Source organism: Manis javanica, chromosome 7 (assembly GCF_040802235.1).
Source record: "Manis javanica isolate MJ-LG chromosome 7, MJ_LKY, whole genome shotgun sequence".
In the NCBI taxonomy this organism is placed as follows: domain Eukaryota; kingdom Metazoa; phylum Chordata; class Mammalia; order Pholidota; family Manidae; genus Manis; species Manis javanica.
Window position 1 is genome coordinate 8734122 of NC_133162.1, and position 17493 is coordinate 8751614.

Below are 17493 nucleotides of genomic sequence, written 5' to 3' on the forward strand. Positions count from 1 at the left end.
GTTCCTTCTCTTATCAGCCTGATAATTGTTTACCCATGAATACTATAATGAAAAATGATTGCTTCTGGGGAATGATTAAATAACCTGGAATATGAGATACATTATAAAACTTGCCAAAGGGTGACAATTTCATAAAAACAAGAGCAAAGTAGTCCCTGACTTTTTATTATTTCATGGGTTTGAAAAAATGGCATCAAGCTTAGTGAGCAAGAATATCTCCTATGGTATCTGCCCTGACACCTGCTACCTACTGACTGGTGGCCTGCGGGCCTGGGGACCACTCAGGAACTTCTCTAGGGTAGCAGTTCCCATGTAGAATTTTGGCAGGAACTTGAAGAGTAAAAGACTCAAAACAACACTAAAGATTACAACAATTTTCATTGTGTGTATAGTAGCATTCAAACTGCATGTGATATTCACTTCAAGACCCTTTACTGCCATCTCTCTGTTTGACCAGGATTATTTATGCACCCATTGCACTCTCTTATGTATTCACATCTGTCTGTCTCTGACTCTATTTCGTGCTAAGCCTCTTAACTCTTCCTTGAAATACAATCAGGGTAAACACTACCTCACTTCAAATGCCCTGCTTAGTTTAGTGAGCCTATGATCAACACTGCCATAACAAAAGCTTCTATTATAACAAAAATGTATTTCAAGTGTTTATCCGACTCTACCAGCCCTTGAGAAGAGTGCATCACAACCAACACTTAAGAACCACGGTTCTAGTGAACCGAGGGTGTCACTATCCTTACGTCCTTTACATTTTCCTTCATAACATTTTTACTTTAAGTCAGTTCATGGAAGGGAAAAATGAATAGCTAATCTGTATTGTCCATTCAAGAGAATTTATAGTGTCTGCCTTGTGTCAGGTCCTGGGCCAGGTCCTGGGATTCAAAATGAGTAAAACAAGGTCCCTGGTCTTGAAGAGTTTATGATACAATAGGGAGGCCAACGTAGGTTGGTAATAATACAGTGTGGCACCCAGGAGAGGCCCCGTGCTGGCAGGGGTGGCACAGAGCAAGAGTATCAGTCATAAAGGTGGTGCGTGGGCCGAGTCAGGAAGGGGAGGAAGGAGTAATGAGGCAGGGGTGGGCTTAACTCAACTCGCACTTGTTAAGAGCCACATGGCAAGGAAGGGCAGGGGGATAAGCATGTGCCGAGCCATGAAGGTAAGAGAAAGCACAGGCACACTGGGGGAATTGTGGGCATGAAGTTGGGGAGACAAGTGGTGACAAAGAAGCCAGCAGGAGCCAGACTGCGGGCCTTCTGTGCATCCCTGATGGAGGGGGGGTGGCGCCCTCGTAGTGGAAGGAGGCTCAGCTTTGCCTCTGCAACAATTTCTCACGGACCCAGCAGCCATCAAATATTCATCTCTTTGCTTCAGCTTCTTTGAGCTTTGGATCGATTCTTTAGCCTTTTGACTTGTTTCCAGCTGCCATCGGACCAATCTTTCAGAAGCCCTCAGTGCCGACTGTCTTGTTTGACTTTGAAGGCCCAGCACAATCTTCCTCCAATCTTTCTGTCTCCTCCCCGCCAATCTGTGACCTAAAATAGGCCTCATCCTTCTTCCTCCCTTCTCATTTGCTCACAATGGCTCTGCTCTCCTTCTGCAACCTTATTCAAACTGCAACACCCACCTCAGGCTGTCACCTTTAGTGGACCATCGGAAAATGCCCACTAATCTGGCATTTCATACATGCCGTTTGGCACTGTCCAATTTCTTACATGTTTACTTCTCATCTCCTAAGCTAAACCCTAAGCTTCTGGTGGCAGAGAATGTGCTCATGAAGACACTCTGCTTTCCAAAAAGCTGATTGGTTAACAAGGGTCAGAACCTCAGGTTTGCTCTACTGTTGCTGGAAGGGAGATCCACGGTTGTAGGGAATACTAAGGCCCTAGCACCACACTGAGACCTGTCGACTTCACGGGTGGAGTGTGGAGCACAGACAAGGACCTATGCTCTCGCTGTAGACGCAGACTATCTCATACTGGTTCCTGCCCTGCCAAGATCATCTCCCAGCCCGCCAGTCATAGCAGCAAAGCTGACATCCATAAAGTGCTGGATCACTGACCAGCGAGATACAAAGTGTATTTACCTTAGACAGTGGCAATGTAAATTTATGAGGGGACTTTCTCCTTTTGCTGTATGCATCTTGGCACTGTTGGGATCTACCGAGTGTACATGAAATAGATGTGCAACAAAAACTATTGAAGTTTTTTAATGCAAAATAACTAAGATGCATATAAAAGCAAGGCCCTTGTTTGGACGCATCTAATGACCGCTAGGAAAGAAGAGTGTATCTGTTCAGGAGCGGCCTCATCCTTTGCGGGCTGGCTTGCTTGAACTTAATGGCTGGTTAGACGAGAACATCAGCCTCTTCTGAGAACTGGCTGAAATCCAAGAACTCCACATGTACCTGGGAAACCACAGGTGCTCCTCTCAACTCGAGTGAAGAGCCATCAAGGCAGTTCTCATTAGGGTGGGTATTCTAATTTGAGCATGCAGGACTTTCCCCTGGAAAAAACAGCTGAGGAGGGCTCCCCTCCATGGAGGACCCAGATTCTGACCTTGGCCAAATGCGTGATTCAAGAAAGAAGACTGGGGTCAGCCCACTGGGCACCCAGCTTCAGAAGAGCGAAGGCCTGGTATTAAGGAGTAACTGCCTGTGCCATTTTGCAAGTGCCAAACTTCAAGTGCGGCACATTGTAATGGCTCTACAATCCCTTTATTATTAATTTCCTTTGAGCCAGGGGTTCTAAACTCTGGTCCCACGGACCTATGGGCTTGAGGGCCCAGTGAAAACCTACCATACAGGGTGTATGTGCATTTTCCCAGGGACATACGGAGTTCATGGATTCCAGCCAGTTCTCAGAAGAGGCTGATGTTCTTGTCTAACCAGCCATGTGAGCAGAGGCCCAAAGTGCAGGAAGCAGAACAGTGGACTCACGTTCTGCAGTCATCCTCAGAAGAGCACCCCGCCTGCTCTGGAAGACAGGTGACGGTGACAGCAAGATGCTTTATTCGGCTCCGTGCATTGTAGAAGTACCTTAGCTGCAGTATCTTATCTATCCTCCCATAGCTTATAAGACAAATACTAATATTAGCACACCCACTTTACAGATGAGGAACTGAGGCTTGGGAAAGTTAAGTAAGGAACCTGCTATCACCGATAATAAGTGACAGCACTTGGATTCAGTCCCAGGTCTAAGTGGTGTCAGGCTTGCCTGTCTAACCACTACCTTACATTTGCCGGTCAGAAGCACCATCTCCTATGGGAACCAAAGAGCCCTATCATTACAAAGAGCCCCTAGCTATCCCCCTTGCTGTCAAAATCAAGTCCAAAGCCTGGCACCAAAAGGAAAGGGGTCTCTGGAAAAAAAAATCTTATAAAAAAAAGGGAAACCCAGACAGGTTTCCAGGACCTCACAGTGCTAACAGCTCTGTCGCCCAGTGCATACATATTTCAAAGAACCATTGTGCATCTTAATTACAGGTAAATAGATGGACAGAAGAGTCTCTGTTGACTCTTGCCAGGTCTAGCCATTTAATTACGTCTGCTCAAGGGTGAAAACCCCAAGTTTCCCACTCCCTGTCAAGATTTCTTTGCCAAAGCCTGCAATTCAACTCAATTCGACCTTAATCTACATCACACCTACCATTTACAAGGCAATAGGCCCCAGGCAATTGTGGGAGGGAAGGTAGTCACAAAGACGAGTAAAACATTTCATGTATCTCTCCTGACAAAAAATAAATAAAAGAATGCAAGATACATTTTATGTAATTACTACAGCCCTAAAAATTAAGCACGAATCATTGTTTTATATGTTTTAAGGGGTGGGATTGAAGAATGCTAACAATGATGCATGTCACCACTGTCACCTCCACCTAATGAGGACCGTCTCTGGTGCTGGCATGTTCTAAGCAGCGTCTCAAAACCTCATAACAATTCTATGAGGTGGGTTTTATAGGCCCCTTTTAGAGATGAAATAAAGTGGAGAATACTGCCCAGTGGCACAGAGTTATTAACTAAGTAGCTGAATGAGACCTTGAACCCAATTCTGTTTGTCTCCAAGAGCCTTTCCCACTGGCTGCTGCTGGAAACCTTTGCTGTCATGTGAATACACTCTCTGGTTTATCTGTTTTACATACTTGGTCTTTACAGAAACATGTTCAAAATAGTGATTTTTAAAACGCAGTGTAATTCTAGATGGAGGCCCATGAAACACAGCACCGTGATCCAGGAAGAGCTAACATCTCGCGCTGGCCCTCCTCCTCAACATCATGTTTAAGAAGTCTGCCATTCTTCACTGTTTTCCATTCCCTTTATCCTGAGCTACTCATACCTTCAACCAGAAGCCCAGGTCCTGGGGAGCTGCTGAACAATCATTGATCGAGCTGGTTTCCTTGGTGTGAAAATGAGCGTGACAAATTGTCCCAGATACCTAGCGTCCAATGCAGGGACGTTATCCAATGTGTCCACCTTTACACCGCAGTTAATCATTTACAGTATTTCCTCACTGCTTAGACAATGCCAGCAATGCACAGTCCCAAAATAATCTGTCAGAAAGATTAGTTTTCATTGCTCCATTACATTATACAACAACCAAATTGCTGACATTTAGGTTATCAAGTACTTGGGTTGTGGGAAAACACCTTGTCCCAAGAGTGGCTTTATTATTATGGATATCTAATTCCCAAAAGTTTTCTAGGCAAAGTCCACCATCTTCTATTTTTCAAACGTCAGGCTCTTGAGAACCATATACTGTACTATCAAGTAATACACTGGCCTGATGTGACATGTTGAACAGGTGTGATAATAAATTTTCATATACTGAAATTGATGTATGTTAGAGATGTCATAAAATGTCTCCTATTGTTAATCCTTATAACTGTTAATAGAGGGCAACTATGAGATATGTCTTAGCCCATTGTTCTATACTTGAAAAATCTAAAAATCAATCACAACAGTCAGTTGCTCCAGCTTAGGTATACCAAAGACCCAAACTTCATGCTAATTAAGTTAATAAAATTACTAAGATTGTTCAGACTTTGAAAAACTTTTGTTCAATAAACAGAAAAGTCACAGTGCCCTCAAATCTTAGACAACATCACGATCAAGGGGTGTAGGAGGGATTTAGGAATCCTGGTATACACCTAGGTAATTCTGAAACAGGTGATCTTTGAGAATTGCACATTAAAAGGAGGTAGTTGGCTTATCTGGGTACCGGCAAGCCCCTCCCCTGGCAGGAAGCCCATCAGCAACGTCCTGGGGCCCACCCACACCTGGTGTAGGGAGCAGTAAGGCCAACAGTCCCCTCCTTTCTCCCCACCATTCTCTTCAAAGGGGAGATCTAAAGTATAACGATAAAGACCATTTGAACCACGGGGAAGGTGGCTGATTCCGTCAGTTAGCAGTTCAAAGGCTGGGCTAAGCAGCTATTATTCACAGAGGCAGGTATGATTAGAGCAGTTTACCCAGGCCCTCCTTGTTCCAGAACCTCCCAGCCCCAGGGCCTCTGCAGCCCTCACCTGGTTCCTCCCTCCAGCCTCCCACCAAACCTCCTTCTCCTTCATCTCTCGCTGGCTGCAGCTGCCTCCCCATCCACTTGCTCTTGGTCATTTGGAATTTCAGTTTAAAGAAATTTTATCTTCACTGCTGTTCATTTAAAAATCAGAGGACCCCTGTTTTTAGTTTCATTTATAAAAGCTTACTAAATTTGTGTTTTCTTTTGTATTATCTTTTTTGCTCTGTATGACAGAGACCCTCAGTCCCTGGCTAATTATAATTCATCTTTTTTGTGCAAGGTTTTGAGTGGAGACCTCTAAAAATATAAAGATTTTAGATGTGGCTTTCTTGTGGGCAGAGACATATTTGACTTGTGTCTGCATTGTTTTCCACAGAGGCAGTTTGCTCAAGAATACAGAAAATGTTCCAATTACAGCTACTGAATTAAGTGGTTCCAGGCTCCAGAAACTTACACTCTGGCTGAGGAGGTGAATTTAAGCACATACGGAAAAGAAACCAAACACTGACTGTATTCATTTCTTATTGCTCCTATAACAAATTCCCAAAAACCAGGCATCTTAAAACAACACAAATGCACTATCTTAGTCCTGGAGGGCAGAATGGGGTCTCACAGGCTACAACCAAGGGGCGGGCAGGGCTGCGTCCCTTCAGGAGCTCTAAGGGGGAACCCATTTCCTTACTGATAGGGAAGATTTACAAGGGCAGCAACCTAGGGGGTGGCTCCACCCTGTCTGGCCCCCACCTCCTCAACTCAAACAGCACTACAAGGACAGTAATTTACGAGGTGGTTCCCCTCCGCCTCGCCGCACCCTCCCCCCACCAACCCAAACAAAAAAAACACTCCCTTGGTTTCCGGCTCTGCCGGATCACCGGGTCCCGAGGTTCGCTCCCTAAGCTCCCCCCTTGCCTGCTCGCTTGCTGCTCAGGTAGGAATGTTACAGATACGGAAGCAGAACAATATAAATTACTCCCTTTTCCTTTGTTCAGGACTCAGACTTTGGGAGCTGACTCCCCTCCGAGCCCTCCGGTGTGAAATAAAAGCTCAACACTCCAAGACCTCCGAGTGCCACTTGGTGTTTCCATCGGTGATCCAGTCCAGGCTTTTTTTTTTTCAGTATTTTCCGTAACATTACCATTTCTGGTTTCTAGAGGCACTCACGTTCCTCAGCTCGTGGTCCCTTCCTCCAGCCTCTGCTTACACTGTCACCCCTTCTACTGGCTCCTGCCTCGCTCTAAGGACCTCTGTGATCACCTCGGGCCCATCCAGGTAGTCAGAATAATCCCCACATCTCAAGACACTTACTTTAATCACACCTGCAAAGTCCCTTTTGCCATATAAGGTAACATATTCATGAGTTTCAGAGATTAGGATGGGCTGGGTCGGGGGTTGGGGGGTAGGGATATTCAGCCTACCTCAGACAAGCCCAGATTTGGGGATCCAGGAAACAGGGTTGCGGGGGGAGCCCCTCAAGTGGGCCTGGGAGGTGCTGGCATTCCAGAAGGGAAGGCTTCCCAGCTGAGCATGAGTGATAGGGCAAGTTGGTGGGGAAGAGTAGATACATTTTGGAGAGAGGCAAATCTCAAGTCTCAGTTTCCCTACATGTAGATCGATATACTATCAATTCCATAGAGTTATGGGAGAATTAAATAAGATAATGTAAGTAAGGTGCCTGGCACTGGTGGGCATGCCGTGAGACTCGTCTGTAGGACACAGAGTGAAAGGAAAAGAGGAGACGTGAACTTCACAGCAGGTTTGCTGCTGACCTGAGAGGGACCCCTCTGTTCGGGAAAGCAGAACAAAGCAAAAAAAGGCGTCTCTTACAGGCTAAGTAGCTTTTTATGGCCAGGGATTTTGGCGGGCTTTGCGAGGGGAGGGGTCAGGGAATAGGTGGGCTTGTGGCTTGCTGGCATGTCCTCTGGAGAATGCTTGGAGCCCAAGTAAGATGAAACCTAGGTCTCTCTGAGATGGTGGGTGGGCTGATTCAAAAAGGCAGTACTCCTGTCCGGATTCTATCACAGAGGACTTTGGAAACACCGAGATGATGTCCACCTTAACTGCTCCTTACAGACTATTCCCCCAGAGGCTGAAAGGACCCAGCAAAAGAGAAGTTGCCAGTGAGCAAGGCAGCCTCCAAAGAGTCACCAAGAAAGCATCTCATGGGGCTCCCCTCCTTCCTAGAAGTCGCAAGTTCCACATCCAAGGTCAAATGCCAAATTTCGTGGCTATTTCTGTCCAGAACAGCAAGCAGTTGGGGTGTGGTCACTCCAAAGGAAATGCCCTCAGCGACAACCAGGAAGCTGTTTCCATAACAACCCAGTGCCCCTGCCCTTGGCTGCGCCATCTTGGGCTGTGCCTGGGGCTCTAGCTTATGCCCTCACCCTTCTCCTCGAGGGAAATGCTCCTCCCCAGCTTCCTCAGATGAGGTTTTCTTCTCATTGTATTGGGTTTGTGAGAAAAATAAGTCTGGCGGGGCCTGTCGGGGGTGATCCCGGGGGAGGGCTGACTCTCCCAGGCTGCCTGGCCGCTGCCCCCAAGCGTGCAAAGCTGGTGAGTGGGGGTTTGCACCGACCAGGAAGAGCACGGGCAGCTCGCGTTCTCCCTCTCTGCATGCCGGAACCCAAGCCCAGGGAGGGAATAAAAACCAGAGGAACAAAAAGTGTCAGAGGGTGTCCAGTGTCCTCTGGATGACCTGTCAGGAGGAGACACTGAACATGGAAGAGACCTGGAAAGCAGAGGTGACACTCCATGAACGGCTGAGAAACCGTCCTCGAGCCCATCACTTCACCGTCACCCAGGTCTCTGATAATTAAACACAAAAGGTATGCTCCCACCCCACCAGCGCACCAGCACAGTCCCCAGGATGCTGTAACTCATACTCAGAACCCTACGCCCACCGGGCTCTGCGGCTGGTCCCACTGTGGTCTTACCACCTCATCCATCTGCTCCTCTCCGCCGCCACTGGCCTGAAGTTTCATCAGCAAATCTTCGCCCAAGTTCGGGGGCAAAGAAGGGAGTGTCAAGTACAAACGTCTCCCTCAGCTCTTCTCACCTTCAAGACTTTCCCATGTGTTCTGAGCCTCTTTGCCCCTCTGCTCCTGGTTTTTCTGGGCCTGTTGACCTCTCTCTCGGGGCTTCCCAGGAAAACCCACCCGTTCAGCCATCTCCTCCTGTTGCTCTCGCCCTCTAGCTCAGGAGTTGCACCTGAGTTCAGCCTTCACCTTTTCAGTCCCAAAGGCCTCCCACGCCGACCGCAAAAGGCAGAGGCACCTGCTGGAGTGTGAGTTAGCTAGTGCCCAAGGATGCAGAGCAGCTGTGAACAGCTCCAGATTCAAACAGCAGTGCCCTCTCTTCCGGCCAGAGCTACACAAAGACCCACAGGCTCTTAAGTTACCAGTGTCATCTTAAAGGGCAGGAACCTGCACTTGTGAACCAGCCCGATGCCCCCTTCCAGGTGAAAGTGCCTCCTGGAAGAAGAAAGACACGTGTCTCATAGACCTTGGAGACAGAAAATCCCTGGAATCGACCCCCCGCTCTTCCTAGTTGAGCATCCTGGGACGAGCTAGTTAGCGTATCTGAGCCACACTTTGCTCATCTCTAAGACAGGGATGATAACACCCCTATTGCAGGATCTTATAAGGATTAAATTCGAGAGTTGACACACTTCTATCTTGAACAAAAGGTAGCCTTTCTTGTCATTATTATTACTGCTTGGCAAAAACTCTTTACCCATTTAAAAAAAATTTTCATCTTCTGGAAACTCTGAGATGGGTGGGCCCTGGATTCATTAGACCCATTAAAACTCACACACACAGAATTCATCGGTCCCCTGGCCAAGGTGACCCAGCTGATAAGTGACTGAGCTGGGACCAGAAGCAAGGCACACTCCTCTTTCCGGCAGAGCTGCCCTTTTGTACTGTCTAAAATCTCAGCCCTCCGAGGAGGTAGGGCAGGGGAGAGGAGTGGACTTTCTTCTCAGGTAATTTGATTTTTCCAGCAACCGGGTGTGGCTGATGTTGAAACAGGCCCAGCCATCAGCATGTTTCCCAAAGCCTTGGTCTGGGTGGTTCTCCGGGTTGGGTGAACTACGAGATCAGTTACAGGCACAGGTGTTTCCTATCTGAGCCATTTTCTTCTCTCTGGCCCAGATGAAGAGGTGGAACGGGGTCCCTAACAAAGCCCAGATTGACCCTTTTAACAGGAAGTTTCCTTTTTAGCTCCCACATTTCATTAATCCCAGTGCTGTGTCCTTCTGCCTCCCAAGGCCACAGAGGTGGCTTAGGATAAACACACGTAACCGAAGTGGACATTTGAGGACACCGAGCTAGTGGTCACAGGGAGAGGGGCCATGGGGGAGGTGTGGCTCTGGAGTGGGTCCGATGGCTGGTTTGGGCCAAAAGAGTCAGCTTGCCTCCGTGTCTGAATGAATCAAGATTCTTGTGGTTGCAAGAAACAGAAACTTAATGCGAGCTGGCTCACGCAAAAAGGCAGACGCATTAGGAGCCACCAGCATGTCTCGTGGTTCCCAGGAGCAGATGGGAGCCCAGAGTTCAGACCCCTCAGGACTCTCTCCTTCCTGCATCCCCACCCAGCCTGCGCCTTCTCGGGCTCCTTCTGCTTTCACTCCCTCTTCCCTTTTCTCTATAGATTTTCTCTGATTCTCAGGAAAACCCCAAGCTGCCAAGCAGCTCTCTAATTTGAATCCACTCCTTTAAAGAGACTCATAACCTTGGGCCTAGAAACTCCTAGTTCCAGCGGAAAAGGCCAACAAGCGGGATGGCGGTGCCTGAGGCCTGCATTCAAGCACAGCTGACCTAAGGCTGGCAGTCACCGTCTCTGCCAAAGGACGTGAGCCTACGGGCCGCGGAGCTGAGAGGGCTGGGCAGGAGGCACGTGGAGGTCTCAACCTCTTGGCAGAGCTGCCAGTGCCCTGGTCCCCTCCCTGTGCCAGGGGACAGGGCCACACTGTGCAAAAGGCTGCCTGGGTGCCCACTGTGGTTTCCATGTGAACTGGGTGCAGGGACAGTTCCAAGAAAAGTTGTGAATGGGGGGAGGGCTCTAGGCAGAGAAGCCAGTAGATGTTCCACACACGTTACTTGTACTCAAGGCAAAAGCCTTCATGAGGGCACCTCCTGCCCCTTTCTGGGGTATACTGCAGTCCCTAACATTTTAGCAGGACCCCAGCACATTCAGAGGGTGCCCAGGGTGGCAAGGGGATGGAGGACACCTTCTAGGAAGGCTGCCCTTCCTTTTAGGGTTGTGGGGTTTAGCCTAGGGAATCAAAGACAGCAGTTGGCATGGGCAGAGCTGCCACCCACAGGGCCACACGGAGCCGTGGCACCCCCACTGCTGTACCTCCCTGCAGGCAGAACTGGGGCAAAAGAGAGGAACTTACCAGGTCACAGATAGGGGACCCAATTTAAGGCTAAGCTGCCCTTAGGGAGAGGGGCTTCCCCATTTCTGGGGGGGTGTGCAGGGGTGGACAGTCCACGGTGGTAATGGGTGGATGAAATGGGGTTAGAGGACCCCTTAAACTTCCTCCAGTATCAGAGCAGAGCCCCCAGTGCTGACCTACAAGCCCTCCTTACAGGGCCAGCCTGAAAAGGTGCCATCACTGGGCACTGAGGAGGGCACTGGGGAGGGCACTAGACAGCGTGTCCAGCCACAGCATTCCCCCTGGGGCTCAGAAGACCACGCCTCCCTGTGGTAGGTTTGAGAAGGTTCTGTGGCCAATTGCCATTCAAGGTGCTATGACCTGTGCCTCGTCACGCAGGACCCATGATGTGTGAGAAAGATGTAAGGATTCCCACACACAGATCAAGACACTGAACCCCATCACCATGAAGGTCCACCATTCAGGAAGTAGAAAAATTAGCTGTGACATAGTCCTATGATGGAATACTAAAATGAAGTGAAATATAAATATGTATGAGATCTATATATGGATAGATCTCAAAAAACAAGGTTGATTGAAAAAAGAAGCTGTAACATCATATACTCTAAGATACCATTAATGAAATTCTTGAAGCCCACATAAACCAATGCACAGAGCCCATAGAGATATATATATATATATATATATATATAATATATAGATGTATGAAAAAAATGACTCCCCACATTAATAACAACTGGGGTGAGGAGGCAGGGAGAATGGGATTGGGTGAAAAGTAGTCAAAGGGAAGTTCAGATATATTTGTAGGGCATATATTTTTTGTTTATAAAAAAGCAAATATAGCAAAGTGTGAACAAGTGTTAAATTTGGTTAGATGGCAGATGGGTGTGTGGAATACTGAGACAGAGACAGGAACAAACTGAGGTGCAAGTTGATTAGATTTCCCAGCATGCCCTGAGACGCTGGCTGAGGTGCCCTCTGCGGGCTGTGCACCCCACAGTGAGTGGCTCCTGCCTGGTGCTGCTCAGCCCCTGCCTCTGCTTCACCTGGACCAGAACCATGGCGCCTGTTGGCCCCTCCTCTGTATTCACCCCACCATGCATTGCCAGAAACTCCAGCAGCCTCTGCCTCAAGACAGAGAGGGCTTGAGAGGGCCAGGAGAGGCGAATCCCTCGTTCAGCATCTCTGGAAGCAGCATGGCTCACATGAGAGCCTGAGAAAGATCTCAGGGGTGTCCTGGGGACCTGGCTCAGGGTGGGAACAGAGCAAGGCAGGGATGGCTGCAAATAACTGTTCTCAGCCTGTCTGTGTGCCACCCTGAGAAGAGAGCCCAGCACAAGATGGAAGCGGATCAGATCTCCAGGGGCAGGTCTCAGCTAGCACGCTGGTTAGTGGCAGCTGTGCCAGGCAGTAGTCTGTGGGATCCAGAATCCATGGTGGAGGGGAGCCTCAGACCAGGTGTGCCCCCAGGAACAAATACACAGTGGTTTAAACCAGATCACAGCCCAGTGCCACCGGAGAGACTCAGTCCTGCTCATCTTCAAAAATAGGAGAAATGCTTAGCAAGGAAAGAGAACTGTGACTAAAGAAGATAAATACAGCAGGAGAGCAAACAGGCCACCCAAATTACAGATCAAAGAGGTGCTCCAAGTCCTCAGGGGTCTCCCCTGCCCCTTAGCATCTAAAATAGTCCCAGAATTCAAGTGCAGAAGCCAGAGGCAGCACAGCTCCACATAGAGCAGGCGGGACACTGCAGAGAGAGCCGCAGACTCCCCTCGGTCCTCATACCTCCTTGGGCCGCCTGTTTCTGTGCACGCTGGAGTCCCCGAGTAAGATCCCTCACAGCACTTATATTTTAGGGAGAAGCGAGCAACAAACAAGCAAACAAGGTTGGTGTGTACACGTAAGGAGGGGCTGCCGCGGCCGGAGCCCAGAGGGGACAGGGAGAGGCCAGGGGCTCAGAGCCACGCTCCCAGGCCTGAACTGCTGCCCACTGCTGCCCGCAGGCTCACGGGGTGTCCTCTTGGTGGCTTTCTCCAGCCCACCTTCCCTTTCACATCCAGGTCCCAACACCGCGCTGGAGTTTCACAAGGTCAGTTCACCCCCTAGTGGACACGCGCACGCCACCATCCCAGCCTCACGCTGATTGGGACCTTTCCTTCTCTCCTAGCCCAGTAACAGTTTCAGTGTCCTGGGGATCAGATACAATATTCCATCTTCACAGATAAATAAATGGGAGGAGGGGGCCTGTGTCAGCAGGGACCAAGTGACCCCAGGTCTAGTAGCTAAGCAGGCTTGGTGGGTGGGGACACCACATGAGAGTTATGGAGGTGCACCTGGGCAGGTGGGCCCCCGGGTGTTCCAGAGGGAGGTGATGGCGGCTTTATGGAGCGGAGGCAGCTCTGGTCATCATCAAAAGCCTCCTCGATCCTGTTTGGGCTCTGAGGAATTTTGTCACAAGGACAGGCCACTGCCTCAGGATGAGGGTCTGCACCCAGGGTGGTCCACCTGGGGACGCCAGCCGGAGGCACAGCGCTCCCAGGTCTCGTTAATCAAGAACAGATGTTCCTCCATCAGAAAATGTGTTTCCATTGTCCAGAAAGGAGGGCTCAGCACCCTGGTGGGGCAGGTTTTGAGGAGCAGGGCTTGGAGCCCTGTGAGAGTCATGAGGGGCTCAGCTGCCACTCTCTGAGCAGCGGCAACTGGGTTTTTCCTTTTTATTCCCATATTAAACCTGGTCCGCCCTGCATGCATGAACCTGCTGCTGGGAGAGTCCCTTCCTTTCGGAAATTTTTCTCTAAAGCACGTGTTCCTCTTACCTTTGTCCGAAACAGCTGTCAGATCTGCAGTCTGGGAGAAGGGAGGCTGGAGTGGGGGGGACATTCAGGAGCTGCTGAATCTGAAATGTTTTTTTTCTGAGTCAGACAGGTATTTGCTTTGGCTCCAGGGCTTGATTATGAGCCTCATGTTGTTCAGAAGTTTGTTTTTTAATTTTAATTAATAGACTTTATTTTTTAGAGCAGTTTTAGGGTTCACAGCAAAACTGAGCAGAAAGTACCTTGTCCCCATACCACCCTTTCCCCCAACCCACTGGCTCCCCCATTATCCACAGCCCCCACGAGAGAGGTACATCCATTACAGCTATGAGCCTGCACTGACGCATCGTTATCGCCTGGAGTCCGTAGTTTACATTCGAGTTCCCTCTTGATGGTATAGGCTCTACGGGTTTAGACCAGCGCAGCGTGTCCACCACACAGTATCACACAGAACAGTGCCCTAAAAATCCTCCGGTTCCACCTATTCATCCCTTTCTCCTCCCTAACTCCTGGCAGCCACTGTTTTGCTTTTTTTTTTTTTACTGTCTCCGCAGTTTTGCCTTTTCCAGAAGGCCACATTGCTGGAATCATACACTGTGCAGCCTTTACAAACTGGTTCTTTCCCTTCGTAATAAGCATGTGAAGTTCTCCCTGTCTTTTCATGGCTTGACAGCTCATTTGTAGCCCTGGATTATACTCCATTGTCTGGATGCATCACAGTTTATCCACTCACCTACTGAAGGACACTTCGGCTGCTTCCAAGTATTGGCAATCATGAAGAAAGCTGCTAGAAACATCTGTGTGTAGGTTCCTGTGTGGACATAAATTTTCTTTCCAGATGCTTTGAAGTGTTTTTACCCTGTGAATTTTCAGTTTAACACACTTTTAAGTAATTTTTACTGATGAGAAAAATGTGGCCAGTGAGTGTTTATCCCTTTCTCCACCCAGTCCAGGCTAGGGACTGGGCTTGGGGCTCCAGACCCCTAAGCCTGCCAGGACAAGACTTTGCTGAACCACCTGAAGGATGCCGTGCGGCACCCCCAGTGTGAAGCAGCACACAGATTCTGGATGCAGACAGCCTGGCCTCCATCATCTGCTCTGACTTTGGTCACTGTGTGTCGTTGAACAGGGAAAGCCGCCTCTCTGAGCTCCAGCTTCCTCCTCTAAAAGGAGGGGCAGTATGGGTGACTAAGGCTCCATCAGAATTCACTGGGTTGGTGGCTATAAAGCCTTAGCACAGTGCTGGATAAAGGTCACGGAAGCAGGGGCATGACCAAGATTAAAAGTAGAAACTGCTTTGACAAGCCCCTAACTCAGCTGCCGTGTCTCAAGAGAACATTCTCTTGAAGCCTCTGTTCACTGTGACCCACCTGCCGTAACACAAGAAGCGCCTCACAGTCCTTCATATCAACTCTGCCTTTTTTCAATTTCTGACATTAAATCTCAGTGCAATTATTTTATGAGGGAAAAGACAAATCCAATAAGGCAGGAAATAGCTTAAAAAGTTGAGGATTTTTGATTGTTGGGACTTCTGAGGGTGTTTGCATCCTACCTACATGATTTACTAGTCTTGTCTTCCTTGAGGTTTCTAGGATGTGTTTGTCATGTTCGGTATCAGTGCAGGGCCTCTGACCACAAAGCACATTCTTGCCGTGGGTATAGTTTCAGACTTTGCGTTCCAGATCTAACGGCTCATTGGAGGAGAGCGCAGTGGAAAAGGCACAAAGACAGGGACACCAGCTGGAGTTTGCAGAACCCAGGCATCTGTGAATCGCAGGAGATGGGGTCCCACAGGCTCACTTACTGCCCACAGCACTTGTGACCTTTCATGGGCAATGCCCGTGAACCAGTGTATTTCCAGTCTTGCAGAGTCATCATCTCACAAGGCAGCCACTGAGCCTGTGTCTGGCCAACTTCTCTTCACTGCTTCAGAGACAAGCCAGTGGGAAATTATACCAAAGTGGAAGCATGGGTCTTCGGTTACAAATGCCACTGGGCGTCCTCAGCCAAAGTGGATAAAATAAGAGGTAGACTCCGGAGCCAGACACCTGAGTTCCAGTGCATCAGTTCTGCCTTCCTCCTTGCTGTGTGACTTCAGGCTGGTTACTTAACTGCTCTGTGTCTCAATGGCCTCATTGTAAAACAGAGATTCTAATACTATCTGCTCGTTAGGCAACTGTGAAATCATGTACGTGCAGCACATTCTTGTGGTGGCTGGTGGTGACCCTGGGGGGAGACGAGGAGGGGAAGTAGGGTCAAAGGATCAGGCAGCATATGCACAGCTCACCTGACCCAGTGAGACACTGTCCATAGGAACTGTTTCTGTAAAGAGTCTGAGGCACTTTTTCTTTTTTTAACTAAAAATACACTTGTTAGTATTTATTTCATTTGATCTTTGCTAATTCTTGGCAGGCACCACACTGAGGCAATGGTTTTTTTCAAGCGCTAAATAAAACAAATGCCTAATGACAGGAAAACCTGTGAACTCCACCCGCATTTTGATGGAAGCAGCAGAAGGCCACTGTCGCCCCGGGTAGGAGCCTGCAGGGGCAGCAGTGGGCCCAGCAGGGCCCCAGCAGGATGCGATGGTCGCAGCTCATTTGGCTCCCACAGAGCCAGGCCCAGCCTCCTGCAAAGACCAGGGCCCGCTGGGAGGTGCTTCCAAACACAGGCATTATTGAACCCAAGGACCAGCCGCAAGCTTGGCAGGCAGATTCCCGACTGTGAACTGTGGCTGAGGGTGGGGTGGGAGCTTTCTGAAATGGAACCAACAGCATGGGTTCAAGCCAGGGGATGGCTCTCTAAGGAGCATCCTGATGGTCCTCTCGGGTCCAGGAGGCAGTCACATCTCATGAGCCAATGCTAGCCACAGGTCTTCAGGACTCTGCAGTCCCCGCAGGAGAGCTGGGGGGGTGTGCCGTGTGCAGATGGCCGTGGAGCTGGCTTTGGGGGGCACTGTGGGTGGGGCCGTGGAGCGCAGGAGACCTGCACCCAGGACTGGTGGACGGGGGAAGATGGAGCTGACCCAGAGGTGAGGGGCCCTGCAGCCTGCAGCGTCAGCCACATCAGAAGAGCTGAGGGTGACCCCCACACCACTTCCCTTTAGAACGCTTTTGCACTGAGTCTTGCCCAAGGCTTCAGGCAGCCCCTACCACTGAGTGGCACTGACAGGGCACCGTACAGACCTATTTACCATCCTGACACGAAGCCACTCTGGTGCTATCAGACCTCCAACCTCACCTATAAGCACCTTCAGAGAAGGCAGCTTGCAAAGTAACCTTGAATCTGGACTGGCCCGTTCAACCAATCACATGCCTCCTTCTGAACAAGTTCGGAGAGGCTGGCACCCTTGCCAGCTGATGAAGATGCCCCTGTCCAAGGCTGGGGCTGTCTGAGGTGTTAACCAGGCAGAGACAAGCACCGTGCAAGTTCTCATAAGATTATGTGCTGCTCTTCACCACCCCCACCAGACATGAGCATTCTTCCTAATCTGCAGATGGAGAAATGGAGCCAGCAAAGAGTAGGACCCTGTACGGAGCTGCCAGCACAGTGCCCTCTTAGTGGGGCCCAGAAGGTACAGGGAGGAGACCCCTTCGCCCTAGGCCCTCTCTCCTGGCCCTGCATCTAAAGAAGCTGGAAGGTGACCAGTTAAATGATGCAAATGTGCTGGTGTCACTCAAAGTTCCACAAAAGCTGTAAGGAGAGGACTGCAGCTGGGGACCCAAGGTGGAAGAGGCCTGGGCAAGCAGAAGG